General features: G+C 25.7%; 1 protein-coding gene across 1 annotated transcript in view; it reads left to right on the top strand.

The window, feature by feature from the left end:
- The first annotated feature begins 277 nt into the window (after positions 1 to 277).
- LOC113549427 overlaps positions 278 to 17953 on the top strand; it is a 69771-nt gene continuing 52095 nt past the window's right edge. The window contains exon 1 of the mRNA XM_026950715.1: positions 278 to 422. The gene's annotated coding sequence lies outside the window, so the exon portion shown is untranslated. The remainder of the gene's footprint in view (positions 423 to 17953) is intronic.

Genomic DNA, 17953 nt, shown 5'->3' with positions numbered 1-17953 from the left:
AGATGCAACAATAATTTCGATCAAATCAGATATGGAAATATATGTTTGATTGGGGGTGGATAACATGGTCTAGTTCACATGTGCTCTCATTTGTTACGTAACAGCCTCAGCCACATACGCTCAAACCGCGTGAGCGCTGAAAGCGGCCGTTTTCCCAAGAAGCACGCCTCGTCGTTTCCGTGTTGTGGCCGTACGACGTTCAGTATCGTTCAAAATGCGTTTGGGTGTGCAGCGCGACGCTGACGACCCGTAGACGATCCCCGTGAATAGCGGTCATAAATTACTTTTACGTACTTTTAAACGTGCGTTTGTTGTTGATATTATAATAATTATTATAGTCACCTATAACTGATGGTAACGTCGTCAGATTTGTCCGTGGATTCGAAAATAACATCGGAAATGCATTCGAGTATCGATTATGGGTAAGCTGTAGTTATTTTCAAACAATTAATGGTCATTTATTGACGATCATAAAAATAATTACGATTGTACGCATGGCAGTAAATTCGGAAAAAATAGGATTTGATTTAAAGCGAAACGTAAAAAAATTGTTTGGCAATTTACAACGAATGACTTCTTGGTCTTAGTATAAGCCTAGGTATCGTCTATTATAATATAATAAGGCATAATAAGTACTTATATAAATCTTAGCTAGGTTAACCCGCTGTCGAAGACTAAACCACAATTAAACGCCAATATAAATTGGGTATGTTCTGATAGTGTTCAACTTGTAAGCTGTGTAAATTCAAATGTTCAGTTAGGTATACTGGAATAAGAAAAAATAATTAAGTACATGGTTCGAATAATTTGTATTAGGTAGCAAGTGCTATAAATGTATTTAATATGCATTAATATCTGTTTAGATAACTTAAATATGTTATTGTATTTTATATAGTAATATCATTTCTAATAATGAAATTAATTTAAAATCGCTGAAAATTTAATTAATGTTCAAAAATGTGATAGAATTTTAAAACTGTTCGAGTTAAGACAATATCTAGAATTTGGTTATTAACTTAAAGTTCAATTATTTTTTACAATTTAATATAATTATAACCGTCATCAGCAGAGAAAATATTTATCTACTAAAAAGATCATATTTTATGCTTATATAGTACCTAGAGTAAACCAAACAATATTTTTATCATATTTTTTTATGATCACTGACAATCTTAAATATATCTATGTATCCTAGTAAATCGAGGTCAAGCAATTTTGTCTGGTGTGCAATGATTTACTTTTCATTTAAAATTGAACTACTTATACATTTCTGTATTTCACTCGTATTTTCTTTAGTATTTATAAATTCTATTGTTATAAAAATTGTACATCATTATTTTAATAATAATGTGTTTTAATTCATTAAGATCTAGTATCTAATCTAGTAAACTTGCTTACATTTTTTTTCTGAAGTAATACAAATGACAGAAAACAATTTTATCGTTATTTAATATTTTGTAATCATATAATATATGTATTATATTCAATATAGCCGTAGTTACCTAATTATTAATTTTAATAAATCGTAAATGTTTTAAAATATAAATTGTTTTATATTTCTTATAGCATGCCAAACATAGCATACTCGATGTATTTATATAGTTGTAATTACTTCTTTGCATATTTAACATTTTGAAATATTGGATAAACTAATATTTAAATTTTAAAAGCAAAACTTGAATATATATATATATATTATACACAATACACATATCGAGTATAATAGAAACAATATTCACAGATGAAACAAAATAAATTAATATTGATAAGAACAGAGATTATACTTGATTAGTTGTAGCATCTTGTATATATTTATAGTTTGTCTGAAAAACGAAGCAGAATTTTATTTCACTTAATTGAGAAAAAATTGTTATTATTGACCATTGATTGCTAAGTTTTAGGTATTCATTAAAAAAACAAAAATAAATATTAAATTCATTTTAAATAAAATAAATTGTGTTTTAAATTAAATTCAAATATTCAAATGATTATGAAAACAATATGATTTATTAATGACTAATGAGACATCTTTTACTTACTAGTTATTAATATAACCATACATATAGAACAAGTAATCATTATTTTTTTTTGTTGATTGTAGCTTATAATATTTAATACAATTTAAGGTATATAGCTAGTACATTTAAGTAAATAATTTTTTTATGATTCTTGTTAATTATTATAATGTTCCTATGAAAATAAACGGTTACGCATGTTAGTATTTCGTAGTTTTTTTTTACTACAAAACTTAATCCCGTATGCCAAGCAGCGCAGTTCACTGTGTATCTTTAATAATGCCGCTCTTTATCTTTAAACATTATGGTATGTAACATTTTGTATTATACGCAGGAGGACAAATGAGGTTTCAGGTTTTGTTGCCGAGATAACGACGACCTAAAGTACGTTCTGGTGTAAACCGTTTGTCGAAAAGAAAGGGTGTTAGAGCAACATCCTGACGCTTTACTGACCGTTGACCTACATCCATTGGAACCATTAGCCTAAAATAAATTCGTTTCTTTATTATTATACTGTTATGCTTATACTCTTCACTTTTTTCAAAGATAAACCATGATCTTACATTCAAACAATCAAAAGTTAAAATAAATTATTAGTAAGTACAAACATATAATGATATGATGTAATACGTAATAGGTCAATAGGTGTACCAAATATAAAAGACAATTTATTTGGTATGCCGTATGCAAATACACGATTATGATTGTTATTATAATTATTTGTTTATCGGATAATTTTTTGTACTAAACATAATTGTATTATTAATTACAATTTACTGTTATGAAAATATTAAAAATGTACTTATGTAGTATATGGAAAGAAAACTGAAGAAATTGTCGTTACATTAGCCATTTGTATTGTGGATGTTCAATTTTGAGTAAAAACTTTGATAAATAATTGAATTTTGTAACTGATTCTGAGTGATTCGAACCACGTGTGCTTAAGATTTTTCATCATATAGATTTTCCTTTAAATCAACTTTTAAGATAACTACCAAAAATTAAAATTTTATTAACTTAAGAGACCAAGTTTGTAACAATCTAATAGAAATAGGTAATTAATATTTTGTAACAGTCGTTTAGTCCAAAAAAATATTTAAAATTCATTAGGTACCAATACATTTTTAGTTTCACGTATAATTTTTTTTTTTTTTTTAAAAAAAAAAGTATATTTCGAAATTTAAAACAAAATTTTGGATCAGTAGAACATTACTTACTAATATACGTATCACCAAAAATAAATCATGAGAATTTTAAATTGGCATAAATTCTACTATCTATTTTGAATTTTTACGAACGATGATTTGTGAAAACGTTTATTGGTTATTAGTTATTACTCATTGATATTAAATGGAATTTTGCGTGTACGTCTAATCAATGTACCAAAAAATCGATCTATTATAAAATAGCCTACACAAGTTTTGTGGGCACGTGTCCAACAACGGCACTAGACTTCGGTTATTCATTATTGGTTCTTAGTAAAAGCCAATTGATTGCCGAGATCATTCATTTTGGTTTTCTGGCAATTTCTTTTTACGAGCTCATTCCGAAAAACGTCAAGACTTCCTCCAGTATCCGCTTCTCCATCGAATCCCTTACACATATCCAACTTGATATATTCGTTCAATTATCCCTGAAACACCAACGCATAGAATTCTACATTAGTATCCTTTATGATGTAATTTGATTATCATTCCCGTATTCTTCCTACATAAAATGATGCTATATTACCGGTCATACATTTAGGAGGAGGATGTTGTATAACAAATAAATACTATTCATGAAAAATATTGAGATAATTCAATTACAATTAACGATCATAATTGATTATAGAATTTAAATTAAATTGGATATTAAAAGTTGATCCTTTAAATATTTTTGAATACTTTACAACGTTTAGTTAAAAAATGTTCGACATTTTAACAAAGTATTTTACGTTCGGATTATATTTGTTTAAAAGTAATTGTAAAATATTTTAGTATATTTAAATAGAAAATAACCATAAATTATATATATTATTATTATTATTAGTTATTAACATTTTGAATTTTAAATGAGATTGATTACATAATTTACGTACAAAAACTTTTTCTCTTAATACTTACCTTTCAAAAAGATACAATTAATTAACCTTTAAAAGTTAAATAATTATGTTTTGAGTAACCATTCTTATTTGATGAATATCAAATGTTCTTTTGTATTAAATAAAAAATGTAAATTTAGATTAAAAATTAAATATATTTATTTCGTATTATTTTAATGTAGCCATTTACCATTTATTAGTGAATAAAAATTTGTATTGATGAGTTCTAAAGATAAATTAGATATGCAATATATATAAATAATTGAAATATATGCCAAGAAAAAATGCAGAAAGTTAAATATTTTTAATTTGTTTTGAATTGTTAGATAAATTTTGAATTTGAAATCCATTTTACTAAATTTAAATTAAATTAAATAATGACAATTTTTGAAATAAAAAAATGAATAAACAAAAATATAAAATTTTATAATTTAAATCATGTACTGAATTTAATTAATAAGTGTCATTAATAAGTTAATCCTTCATCCATATTATTTTACTGTAAATTGAGTTATGATTCAAACTTGTATTATTATGTTATATTTTAATATGATAATACAAAACGTATACTGACTGTGCAGTGTACCTATTAATGAAATTATTATAAACGATTTGTCTTAAATATAAATAGTTATTTCTATTATTTTATCATAATATATATGAACTACGAGTACACTAACTTATTTAAACAAGTTTGTTTCGTTATTTTGATAAATTGTTTTTGAGAAATTGCATAATTAATAAAGTTCTACTCTTTATTTTAGTAAGTTATTTAAAATATAATTAAAATGTATACTTTATTTTTTAATAGGTAATTTTTTCGTTATTCAGAGGGAAATTAAAATTAAACACAAGATATTTGTGTTTAATACATATCGCGAGTTTATTTGATAAAAATATATTTTTATGGATTTTATTTTACTTTAAATGTATTATAAATATTATAAATAGTATTATAAATATTTCTACGATATTCAAAACTTCAAAAAAAAAAAGTTATAAAAATAATGTTAAAAGTAAAACCGGAAATGGAAATTATTACAGGATTGCAATTTTTATATCGCCAATATTAAAACTTAGCTTATAATATCGATAAATTTACAATTCATTGATAATTTTAAAAATTAGTTAAAAACAGCTTCCTTTGGTAATTAACACGTGTGTTACGATGCAATAATTACGGAATATCGCTGACATATATATTTTATAATAGCATTCCAAGTGAAACATTTACATATTATTCGATTATGTTTATATCATATTAGAGCCACGAACTGCGTTTATAGTTAATTAGTTAATTTATATATTAGTCCTTCGTAGAAATCTAACACAGTTTTGTTTATCTATTAGTATATGACCGACTTTTGGTAAAATCACGTGTTTGGCGCCAACTTAATATGCATTTTGTTTTTGTTATTGACTCTTAAAATAAGTCCATTTAACTTTAGCTTTGTATATTGACATGTTTCTAGAGTAAATAAATTATTATTGTCGGATGCTGGAATAATAAAAAAAAAAGTGGTTTTGTAAAGTATTACGGAGATTGTAGGTTTCCGATCGATATGTACAATTTAAATGGTTATGATGAATACGTATTGTGTTTTAATTTTAGATAAAATAGAATTGTGTTGTATACGTGTGCAAATCAAATAATTTTGAGTATCCCAATAATTTCAATACGACGGTGAAGAATATTGAGAAATTTCATATTATAAACTGCATAAACACAGTTAATTTCGTAAATTCGCTATTTTTGATTTGGCTTAAAATTATTTTTGTTTAATCTTGTATTAATATAATAATGAAACAAGTGATTTTTAATAGGATAATAATAATGGTTTTCTCAAAGCAAAAATAAAGAAATTGTAGAATTATGTCATCTTTAATTTGGTACTACATAAAATGTTTGATAGTCATGTGTCAGTGTGTATAAGATCACGAAGTCAATTCTTATTATAAATTAATTCTCATAAAATAATTTTTCGTTCTCTAATAAATCTGTTAATATAAAATAAGATTAGAAACAGATTATACATTTGTCCTTTAAATTATATAATAACTTATAATTAGTTACAATCACGATTTTCTGCAATTTAAATCATTTTAACGAAGGAGAAAAGTACATTTTTACATACATTTTAGTGTATATAGATGGAGGTAATGTATTATTAATGTTCTGATAAATGTTAATAAAACTACAATAACCATCATGATGGTTCAACAGTTTTTCTTATACAAATTTAGGGTATATTTGTTTTTGACTTTTGACATATATATTATACATAACATTATAACATATTTTTTCTAGTCAAGTTAATGTTCAAACTATTATGTTAAGACATTTACAAGGGGCGGTTAATTTACCGAATAATCACTAGCATATATTTGGCACAGGTTTATATAAACGTAGAATAATTAAAATTCATTGTCGGCTATTTGGCAACTATAGTAAGAAGATTTATCGTTTTCAAATTACATTTCAGACCCTAATATTTCAAAATTTCCAGTGATTTGTGTTAGTTTCGTGAAGTTCGTCGCACTTAATACCCGTTGAGATTTCCAATTTAGAGGCATATTGAACTTATTTATAACTTGTATAAAATGTTTTTAGAAGTTTCGTATAACTTTATATTTATCTACACATTGAATGACTTATATCGAATGTGTTAATTTTTAGCTATTAAACATACAATATTTAATTAATTAACTTAATTCAAATTGCCATAACCTTTTAATAAAATCCAAATTATTATAATTAATGTACCTATTCTTTTTTCATGTAATTAATATTAAATAAAAATGTTTGTTTAAAAACCGTATTGTGTCAGTTAAACTAATTATTAAAGGTAAATAGTAAATTCCACATCCACTGTAGTTCACGATATTTAATAAATATTATATAATTTGTTAATGATGTAAGGTGTTACACGGAGATAATTTTACAGTTTGTATGTTGTTTTATCCGGGTTTTCTACAATTTATAAGATAATTAATATGATGTTATTACGCTACTTGTTTTTCTCTTGACTTATGCGCAACATAAAAAAATATGTTCGTACTTCGAAGTATAAGCATTTTTAAATTGTTAATACTCATAAATTATATATAAACTGAAATATCGTTAAGAAATCAGATAATGTTCTTAACTAAAGTTTGATAATAATCAATTCATTATGATATTAAAACTTAAAACTCAAGATTTGTTTCTGATGAATACGAATTAGTCTTTCAGAGGTAAACCATTTTGCGACTGTATCCTTTAAAAATAATAATCATAGTCATAGATAGTAGTATTTATATCTATAGTCAGTTGGTTGTGTTCAATATGTATATATAATAGAAAAAGTTAATTTTGACTAAAAAAAATATCACCGCTAACAAAACAATATGATCTATGAAACGTACGTAGAATACATCGTTAGATTAACACGTTTAATAATACAATAAAAAATATATATTATAAATATTATAAATAATATTATTAAACAAAAAATTATAGCGTTAAAAGTGTTCGGTAATATTTCCCTGGGCTACTACCCATCACATAGACATAAAACCTAAATTTCTGTATAAGGCCGTTAAATGAGTTTGAATAACTATTATCTTGTGTGAAATGTAAAAAAAAAATTAAACAGCAAAAGCATGGAAAATTAAATGCATTTATAATATTATTATAGTCACCTAATGGCATATATTTTAAAGTGCTTATTAATGTGGTTTTTGAAATATAAAACCATAGTTTTGAAAATAGGGGTTGTTAAGAAAAATAAATGTTCTGGCCTTATATATTTGTTTATTACTATATTAATTCAATTTTATTATGTATCGAATAAAAATAAATTAATATATATAATATATTTAAAATAAATAAAAGTTGGTTAAGAAATATTTTTGTTATTAACTAATTAATTTAGGTACTAGGTAATAGCTAATTTAAAATTAAGGTTAATAATATACATACGATCAAATGAAAAACCTTTTAAATTAAAAATAATTACCAAGTGTTAATAATTACAAACAAAATAACTATAATTATTTATATCATATTAACATTGTAATTCCTAATTATAGTTTCATAATAATTATTAATTACTTTAATACATTAATAAACCAACTTTCGTTATTCATAGACTATGGACATACATTATAGTAGTTTAACATATCTGTATTATTAGATTAATATTTAAAATGTATCTAATATTTCATATTTTTAATTAGATTTTTAGTAAGCAATAATACATTAAATTAAAATTGTATAAATATTTTAAAAAAACAATGTTTTAAAATAACTTTAATTGTTGAAACACAAATGATTAAATATTTAATAAATATAGTACAGTAAGGTAAAATGTTACAATTATTTATACATTATTATCTTTTGAATGTAACTTAAATCGTCGTATTGCATATTTAGTTTCAACGCATAATAAAATGTAAGGTAATAATAATAACAATCGTGATAACAAAAAATAAAATATTCCTATGAGAATATACAGTAGGTATTAAAGCTGTGTAGATGTTATACAATTATTATCAATGGGCCTTCCTACAAAATCATATCTATTTTAAATTGTCATTTTTTTTATGCTAACATTTATTTTAGCCAGAGAACTACTATAAGTAACACAACGTATAGTCTATAGTCGGTCTCTATATTACACATACCATGTGATGAAGATGACTGATGAGAATTGTAGAATAGTTAATAATCCACTAGGTGTCTACGTCAAACCCTCTCCTACTATTTAAGAAAACAATAGTACTATATTTATCTGAATCATTTGCAGACTATACACAACGTTAACTCTTCTCTATATTGACTTTTTGTAATAAGGTACATCATTTCAGTTGTGTCATTTGACAAGGATTGTTGTATATAAATTAAAAAAGTGTTATAAAAAGTGCGAATTGTATTTTAGGTTCTGAGCGAAGCAATGAATTCATTGATTTTATTTATTAATTTATTTTTTTTTATTTTTATGTCTGTCCTCGTATCTTTTAAACAAAACGAATGCATCGATTTTTAACTTTGAGGGAGCTTAATGGTAGCCAATTAGATTTGGTATTTTGAAAAACGATATTCATTATTTTTTCATAATTCAAAAATATTATTCACGGGGACTTAAAATTTTTATGTATATTATACATTTTACTTTACGCAATGGTATTTTCAAAATATGTAGATTAATTTTAAGATATTATTTATTTATATTATGAACTTAAAAATTAATAATAATAATATAATACGGTATAAATATATATCATCATAATAATTAAACATTAAAAATATTTATAAACGTAATGATATCAACATAAAACACTAATAGTAAAATAAAAAAAAAATTAAAACTAAAAGCAATATCAAAAAAAATATTATGAAATATACTTAGTTATATAAGCTGACAGACCATTTCTGCTCTGAATCGTTTTTCGTATATAATGATATATCATTGAATTCAAATTAAATACATCCATTATAGCGACCCATTAGATATCTTCTTTATAACAGATCAGTTTACACTTGGTTGAACAACATTTTTTTTTAATAATTTTATAGCTCACGGGTTGGTTGAATAACAAATACACATATATACATTTAAATATATTAATTTTTATCATCTGTAGTCTAAATTTCTTTTATTATTATATAAATACAAAATATTTGTCAACAAATAAAAAACATTGGTTAATAATAAATTTTACTTTATAATAATAAATATGCAACAGTAAATAAATAAATGATTTTAGACTCTGTTCGAAGGAGTGAATGTATTAATTTTACATTGACGTGCGTGTAGTTATAAATTCATAAACACTTTGCTTTATATCTGAGTCTTGAAAATGTAATTCAATAAATATTTCATATTGAGACAAAAAAATTTAAAAAAATATATAAACAATTTAAGATCAAATTAGGATGAAATTATATGTTAAAACGATAAATACTTACCCATGTTAATTATTTTGCTATCATTTAAAAACATTATTCGTCGACACTTATCAAAAATTTTACTTATATTTTATTGTTATATAATATGCATTTTACTATACGCAATGATACTTTTTAAAATATTATCTATTTTTATTATAAAAATATGTTATTAAATTTTTAAATATGTAAGTTGCTATAATATGATATTGTAATGGTGTGAGGCACCTTTATATAGTATTAATATTTCACTATCAATATAATATACATACGTATATCGTAGACGGCCAGGCACATGTGTCATCTTACATTCATTCTGTATTATCCCGGAGTCTCACTATATATAGGTATAACTATATTTTGATTATTTAACAAAATGCATAATAATATAATCTTCTAGCCTGCTACATACTCGAGTGCTACATACTAACGCAGTCTCATTTCATCGCTTGCTTCGTATATTGCTACTAGGCCATCGGTAAAGTAAAGCATATTATATTGACATTTTAGTCAATATATTACATTAACTTGTATTCGGCATAACTAAATGTCTTGTCTAATATTATTAACATCCGAATCCTCTCATATTCCCCGGTTCGGTATTAATCTGTCATTGTTACACCACACACCGTATCAAAGGCATTAGTGCAACCATAGAGGGAGGTGGTGCACAAGAGACTTATTGTATATATTATTATAATAACTAAATACCTAATAATATAATATTGTTGGGAAAAGATTATATCAACCTACCGTGTAATACTAAAGTCTAAGAGTGAAATAAATGAATTTAATAGCTAGATATATTAAAAACATACTCCACGAAATGTACTTAGAAATATAAGCTGACTGATCGTCGCCGCTCAGATCATTCTTCGTATACAACGATTTATCATAGAAGTCAAATTTAAGACATCCATTATAGCCACTCACTCAACACCTAATGTACAATAGAGCGGTACCCACTTATTGCCTATCTATTTACTATTAAATGGTTAAATTTTGTTTTAAAAAATAATTCGTCCATCTACAACTTACATATAATTTAAGTTTATAAAAAAAATAATATCGAATATACAGGTAAAACTAGCTTTTTAGGTTAATATAATACCTTAAGGAGTATTCAATTCGAAAGATAAACTAATAGTTTTAGTATTTCTATGAATATTTCAGTAAAACCGATGGAATAGAATTGGGATCAGATGAAAGAGTAGATACATGTGATACTCATAAATATATAATTTTAAGTCTCAAGAGGTTATAGAGGAATACATATACCAATAATATAAACCATCAAAAATTTACTTTACACCTATAAATGTATATGTTTTATACATATGTTATATATTATTATTATTATTCTTTAAGATTCGGTATGAAAAATAATTGTTAAACTTTGCTTTGATTTTTCGTAAAATAGTAATTAAGTGAAATACGATAAATAATAACAATAATAAAATAAACAAAATTATTCTGGGTTTCTAAGCCAATTATATATAATTATAATATTCTCAAATAATCAAGTTTCATTTGATATGTTTTAAAAATATAATATATTATTACATAACTATAGATACTATGTGAGGCTTGAATGTACGAAATTACATTTCAAGACTTTTATTTAACACATACAATTAATTCAGTAAAATGCATAATACATTGTACTCTACAGAAATGTAGTATACAATATTATTTTTATATTATATTATACATAGTTTGGTAAATAAAATTATTTTACTATATAATACATGAAAATTATTCGTTCTGGTGTATTCAATATTTTCGAAATTCATTATAGGAGTTCAGAGATATCTTTTTTTTAATGTAATTATATAAATTGAATTATTGTATTTAACTTATTAAAATATGATATAAATATGGTATAGTAATATATCACTATTTGTGTAATTCAATGAAATTTAATTTTACAATTTTTCATTTTTCTGTGTTGTATAATGAAATCCTCTGTACAATTGTATTCAATTTTATCTTTTAACTGTATTCAATAGCTTTATTTACTATAAATTCCAGATTTCATAGTTCTTTTTTTAATAATATGAAATATTAAATATAATTTTACATTATATTTGCATTAAATATATTAAATTCCAGATGCCTAAATATTATTTGGAAATAAGGTATGTACTTAAAAGTAAATAGTTAAAGGCAATAAATAAAAGCTGCATTTATGTACCTATGATTTATTTATTTAAATGAAAGCTTTTTTTTACAATTGTAATAACTCTTAATTAAATTTGTTTTATCTGAAAATGGTAAATATTTTTTTTTAAATTGTAGTGCACATATCTGGGTAACTATTTACTTTTTATTTACATTACGATTTATGTTTTTTTTTCTAATATTTTGACCTTTTACGTTTTTATAAATTAAAAAATAAAAATTTAGTAGGTACTAAATATTTTTTTTAAAATAACTTTTGAAATACATTTATTACTTTAAATTATTAAAAAAAATAAAATCAAAAAATATTTTGTCTAAATTGCATAAACATCTCGAGTAATAGGTATTTTATTGAAATCATGATTTATAATTAAATTGGATATTCCTGTAAGATATTATAAATAGTCGTTATGAATTATTCAACTTTAACTTAAATATTTAAGTTGTTGAGATAAATGTAACAATATGTGTAACTATAACCATTTAAATAGTAAAAATAATTAATTTAATTATAATTTTTAAGTATCTATTAAAATAAAAATCTAGAACAAAATAGGTATGTATATTGTATACCTAGGTTTTTGATAACTTATAAAATAATGATAAAATATAATATGTCATTACTTAATTTATTTATGTAAATCTTTTTTTTTATTATGGATTTATTACGTCATACTTTGTTTATATTTAGTTCTTAGGTTTTTTTAAATGTTATCGCTGTAAAAATGAGTATCTCAAACAATTATCTTAAAATAACAATATATTTATTAATCAAACCAAACCGCTATACGTGAACATTTTATCTATAAATAATACTTTGCTGGAGTAAATTAATTTAAAAAAATATATATACAATAAATAGCAGTATGTTAGACTGTAACTAAGAACTGCTCAGAATAGTTTTTTGAGTGCGATGATTTATTATTGTTTTAAAATGTAATATTAAATTAGCGACGATTCTGTTCTAAAAAAGCGTAAAGCAATATGAGTGATCTATATAATATTATTTAAAAATTGCAAGTGTTTGTAATACAACACAGTCTGGTTCTTTGATATTATTTGCGATTTTCATGCTAAACATAGTGTCTAATCTATGACATGAAAATTCGATGCTCTGAGGTTAGGATTAAATTTAGATACTGTATGTTATAATCAGATGTATACATTATTTGATAATGATTTGATGGTTTTAAAACTCGGTATATATTTCGTTTCAAAAAATCGAATATTTTATGATTATTTAAATAGCTGTTGTTTAAATAGTATAGCATTATTTAACAATTCTAGAAATATGAAAATATTAGTAATTTATATTCAGAGAAGAAAATAGTCTTGAAAATTAATGGCGAGGGGGGTTGAAATATTCATAATTTTATCTCGATATACAACTATATAATATTCAATGTTTAATGGACAAATCAAATTGTGTGGAGTGAATTTCGAGAGAACAAAGTCATTTAGTCACTCTTATGTTTGGGTCAACGTTTCTAATATATATAAATACTTTTTGTGACTTTGTTAAATGAAGTTTTTAAATATTTAATTAATTAACGTATGTAAAATAACGGTGTTAACCTATTCGGCTAACATAAAGATGATTTAACCAACTGTGTTTAAGTATTAACATGAGAAACCTTTCTTTTGTAGTAAAACCATTTATTTTATCTTAAATTTTATTGTTGTTAATATCAAAGTAATAGATTTTTTATATAGTTACCCTTTCTTCAATGATATTGTTCGTTTTGTTGTACATGTTTTATAAAATTAACAAAACGAACGAACATTGTATACGTTTACTTCACTCAATGGCCGATATTAGAGTACCGTAATATTTTGATTTTATAATTTAATTAAAAATTTAAAAATAATCGGATGACCAAGTTATCAAAATATTTAAAAAGAAACCGGATTTTATTAGTGCTTGCTATGGTAAGTGGTAGACAAAAAAAAAGGTTAGCTTTAAATGTAAAACGTGCAGGTCAACTACAAAGGAAGATGACATCATTCTGATAATACGTTTCAGTTGCACAGAAGAACCATGGCCTTGAAGTTTATATAAAATATGAACAGAATTAATTCAAGTACGTTTAAATACTTAGGTATAGACATTTTATACAGTGAATGAATATTAATGTTTTTTATAATTTTTTTCCTAAAAATAATGGTTCAGCCATTAAAAAAAAAATATTTATCAAGTTATGTATAATATCTACTTCTGCAATAGATGATAAGTAGAAAGACAATTTAACACAATAAATAGACATGACCATTTGTCGATATTTAAAATTTTTATTTTAACAATCCTGAAAAATAGAAAAAAAATATTATATAAATTTAATAATGTTCATCGAATTTTATAGAGTTGGAACTTTTAATTACGAAGTAATAATGTAAAAGTGTATCAATTTAAGGAAAGAAAACGTAAATGAATAAATATATTTCGAAAAACAAATTATAAATATACCATTATATATTTGAAGTGTTCTTTTTATTTGTTAGTAATTTATGAATAAAATTAATGCTATATTGTTTTTAGTAAAAAAGTATAAAATTAAAACTTTTAAAAATATTTCTAATTATTTTTACGTACATTACTTAATTTAATATTGAAATAAAACAAACACTTTTACTAAAACGGTTGGATATTCCAATATTTACTAACTAAAAAAAAAATCAAGTTAATGGAGTTTCTATATTCTGACTTTATAAAAAAAAGTCAGAATATTGAGGGAAATTATTTATAAATATTTAAAAACATTTTATTTGATTGCAATTATAATGAAAAACGTATTTTTTTCTGGATTTACTTGATTATGTCGTTAAATATTTAAAAATATTAGATTTTATAGCTTCAATTATAATTTGAATACTTGTATTTAATCGAAAATTATTAATATCTATTAATTAGTATAGTACACCTTTCCATAGGATACTATGACACATTGTTTGGATTTAATTTACAGTGAAAATAGTTTTATTTTGTTGCTAAATATAGCATCTGTATACTAAACATTCGAAACATAAAAATGTGAATATTTATTTTCCACTATGAATGCGATAAATTAAAAATGCGACACTTAATTTACAGATGAAGCTAATACTCTGCTGGTGTTTCGTTAAAATTAACAAAATATACAGTTTATAAATTAAAAAATGCAAGTAATTGTTTTTAAATACAAATTATCCAAAGAAAACATATTGAATGAAAATTTGCACATGAATATTGGTATCAGTAGCACGTGCTGTTAAAAAAAAAAAACATATAATTTTGGCTCGTGACCAGAAAAAACTCAGAAATAGTGATCAATATTCATATTTATTGATAAAACAGTAAATTTTTGAACGATAGCTTAAGAATCTATATTTGATTTAGTATTTACTATGTTCTCAGTTAATAAAAGAACGATTCGATATTCGTATAAGAGATAGATTACGATGTAATTTGAACTAACTAATTATGAAACTATAGTTGCAAAAGAGTTGTGTAGTCTGGAGTTATATTCATAATTTCTTAAATTAAAATTAAAATACTAGGTCGATAAAAATTATGAAAATTATGATTAAACATAATATATTATGTGTTATAAATGTTATAGAGCACACGTTCGATCGATAATTTGTCAGTAGATTATACGTTCAACTGATATTCATAATGCTTACATGTTAGAGAAAATGAATATTTTTCAATATTTATGAATTATGAATAAATTATTATTCCATTCCAGTAATAAAGGATCAAGGTCATATTGTTGTATGAATAAGGATGCTCACAGAATTATTATCAAGTGGTGGGGTGTGCTGGGCGATTCAAAAAGTAATACCTGCATGGTCGCTATTATACTACTATGTATGTAGACTTACCCCATTTACTGTTTTTGAAATATTTTCACTCACAATATCGAGAACAATGGTTTTACTTCAATAGTTTTACTTGTTATTTAAAAGGGATCATGTATTTCACACGGTTTTTTTTTTACGGTTTTAAGCAAAATATAGTTCAACAATTGCTTTTCAATAGGATACAAAATCACAATATGTTTAGATGAAATCATGTCCATCGATCTTTTAAACTTTCACTCTCACGTTATGTATGGAAATCCCGCACATATTATGGTTCAGTATTGAATCCATCTAGTTTATAAAAAATCTATTTGTATTTACAGTGTTTTGCTTTTATGTGCAGGTTCATTATACCTACCCGATATTTTCGATAGCCAAAGAGACCCGAATAACGTGTTTGTCCGAACGATTTCTAACCGTAGGTAGTGGTTTTATGATTAATAATAAAAATAACGCCGTTAATATTTTAAAAGTAGCATTTGTATATAATTTACCAAACACGAAAGGTTTCGCGCGAATGAAACTAGACTTCGATCATTCCATAAGACATTATGTCTGGCGCACGTTCATTTGTATTAATGTTTCGACGTTTATTACGATATTATAATATCATCGCGTATTTCGGCGTTTTGTCGGGGTTTTAGACAATATCGTTTGCAGTTTTTGTGGGTTTAATACCGCGCGCATCGTAATATACAATTATTATATATCGCAGGGGTGTGCAACTGGCGGCCCGCGACCTTTTTTTTATCAGGCCCGCGTTACATTTTCAAATTACATCATACATTTCCAAAGTATGTATCTCTCAATCTATCAATAGTTCTCTTAATTTCAATTCTCTAAAAACTGGTCCCCTGATAACTTTCAGTCGCCCGTCCCTGATATATCGGAACCTCCTCGCGAACTCGTATACTAAAACATTATCATATTTATTTTCCGAAACCCACAGCCTTCTTCCGAGCGACCGCTTCCTGCATCGGTTTCGGTTTGCACGCGGACGTTCGTCACGTAACCAAATTACGGCGGTACCCATTACATTTATCCGCAATATAACATCATTATTATTATATTGTACGACCGCGTGTGTTGTGTATACGACGACATCACGCGATGCCCGGCAAAGGTCGTCGCGGCCGAAATCTCGTGACGCGGAAATGCCGAAATTGTTCATAATACATACGCGACGGCATAATTCGTTTACAGCGGCATCACCGACGACGCGTCGCAACAGACATTCTTCGATTCGTGCCGGCGCGCGCGGTATTCCCCCGACTCGAGTCCCCCTCCCACCATCACTCGCCCCGCATCGGTCGCGCTCGGCCGACGGCTGGTATGGCGTCGGGCAGCGGTCGGGGGGGGGGCGGCGATTTCCAGGACGGGATGATGCATCACGCGCGCAGCTACCGCAGCTGCACACACCGCACCGATGCGCGTCACGAGACTTTCTGCATTTTTATTTTTTTTAACTTCACTCCGCGGAGTTGACGGCATGATGATGATGATGATATTCGGTATCCGCCGTGACATCTCCGTCCATCGCATTGTTCTTCCCCCCCCCAGCACCCGTCTCTCCGTCGCGCCCTCGCGGCGGTCGTCTCTCTCGCTTTCCAATTTCCGTCTGCCACCACCGTTTTCCGAACTCTGCACTGCACACACTGTTGTACGGGAGACACGGTCGTTCCCGCCGGGCACAACAAACATTGTTGTAAATAATATGATATTTGTTTAAATATTTATATCATATATATATATATACACACGCGACTTAAATTGTTACAAGCCGCCGTACCAATAAAGGACGTAAACACAGATGCTACACCAAACAATCGCGATTCGGTCAAGTGTTCTGTATTGGCTAGTAGCGGACGATGCAGTGCACGTGTGGACGACAAACGCGATTCTATG

This window comes from Rhopalosiphum maidis, chromosome 1 (genome assembly GCF_003676215.2).
Source record: "Rhopalosiphum maidis isolate BTI-1 chromosome 1, ASM367621v3, whole genome shotgun sequence".
Lineage (NCBI taxonomy): Eukaryota > Metazoa > Arthropoda > Insecta > Hemiptera > Aphididae > Rhopalosiphum > Rhopalosiphum maidis.
Note: the sequence above shows the minus strand (reverse complement) of the source record. Positions and strands in the feature narration are given on the sequence as shown.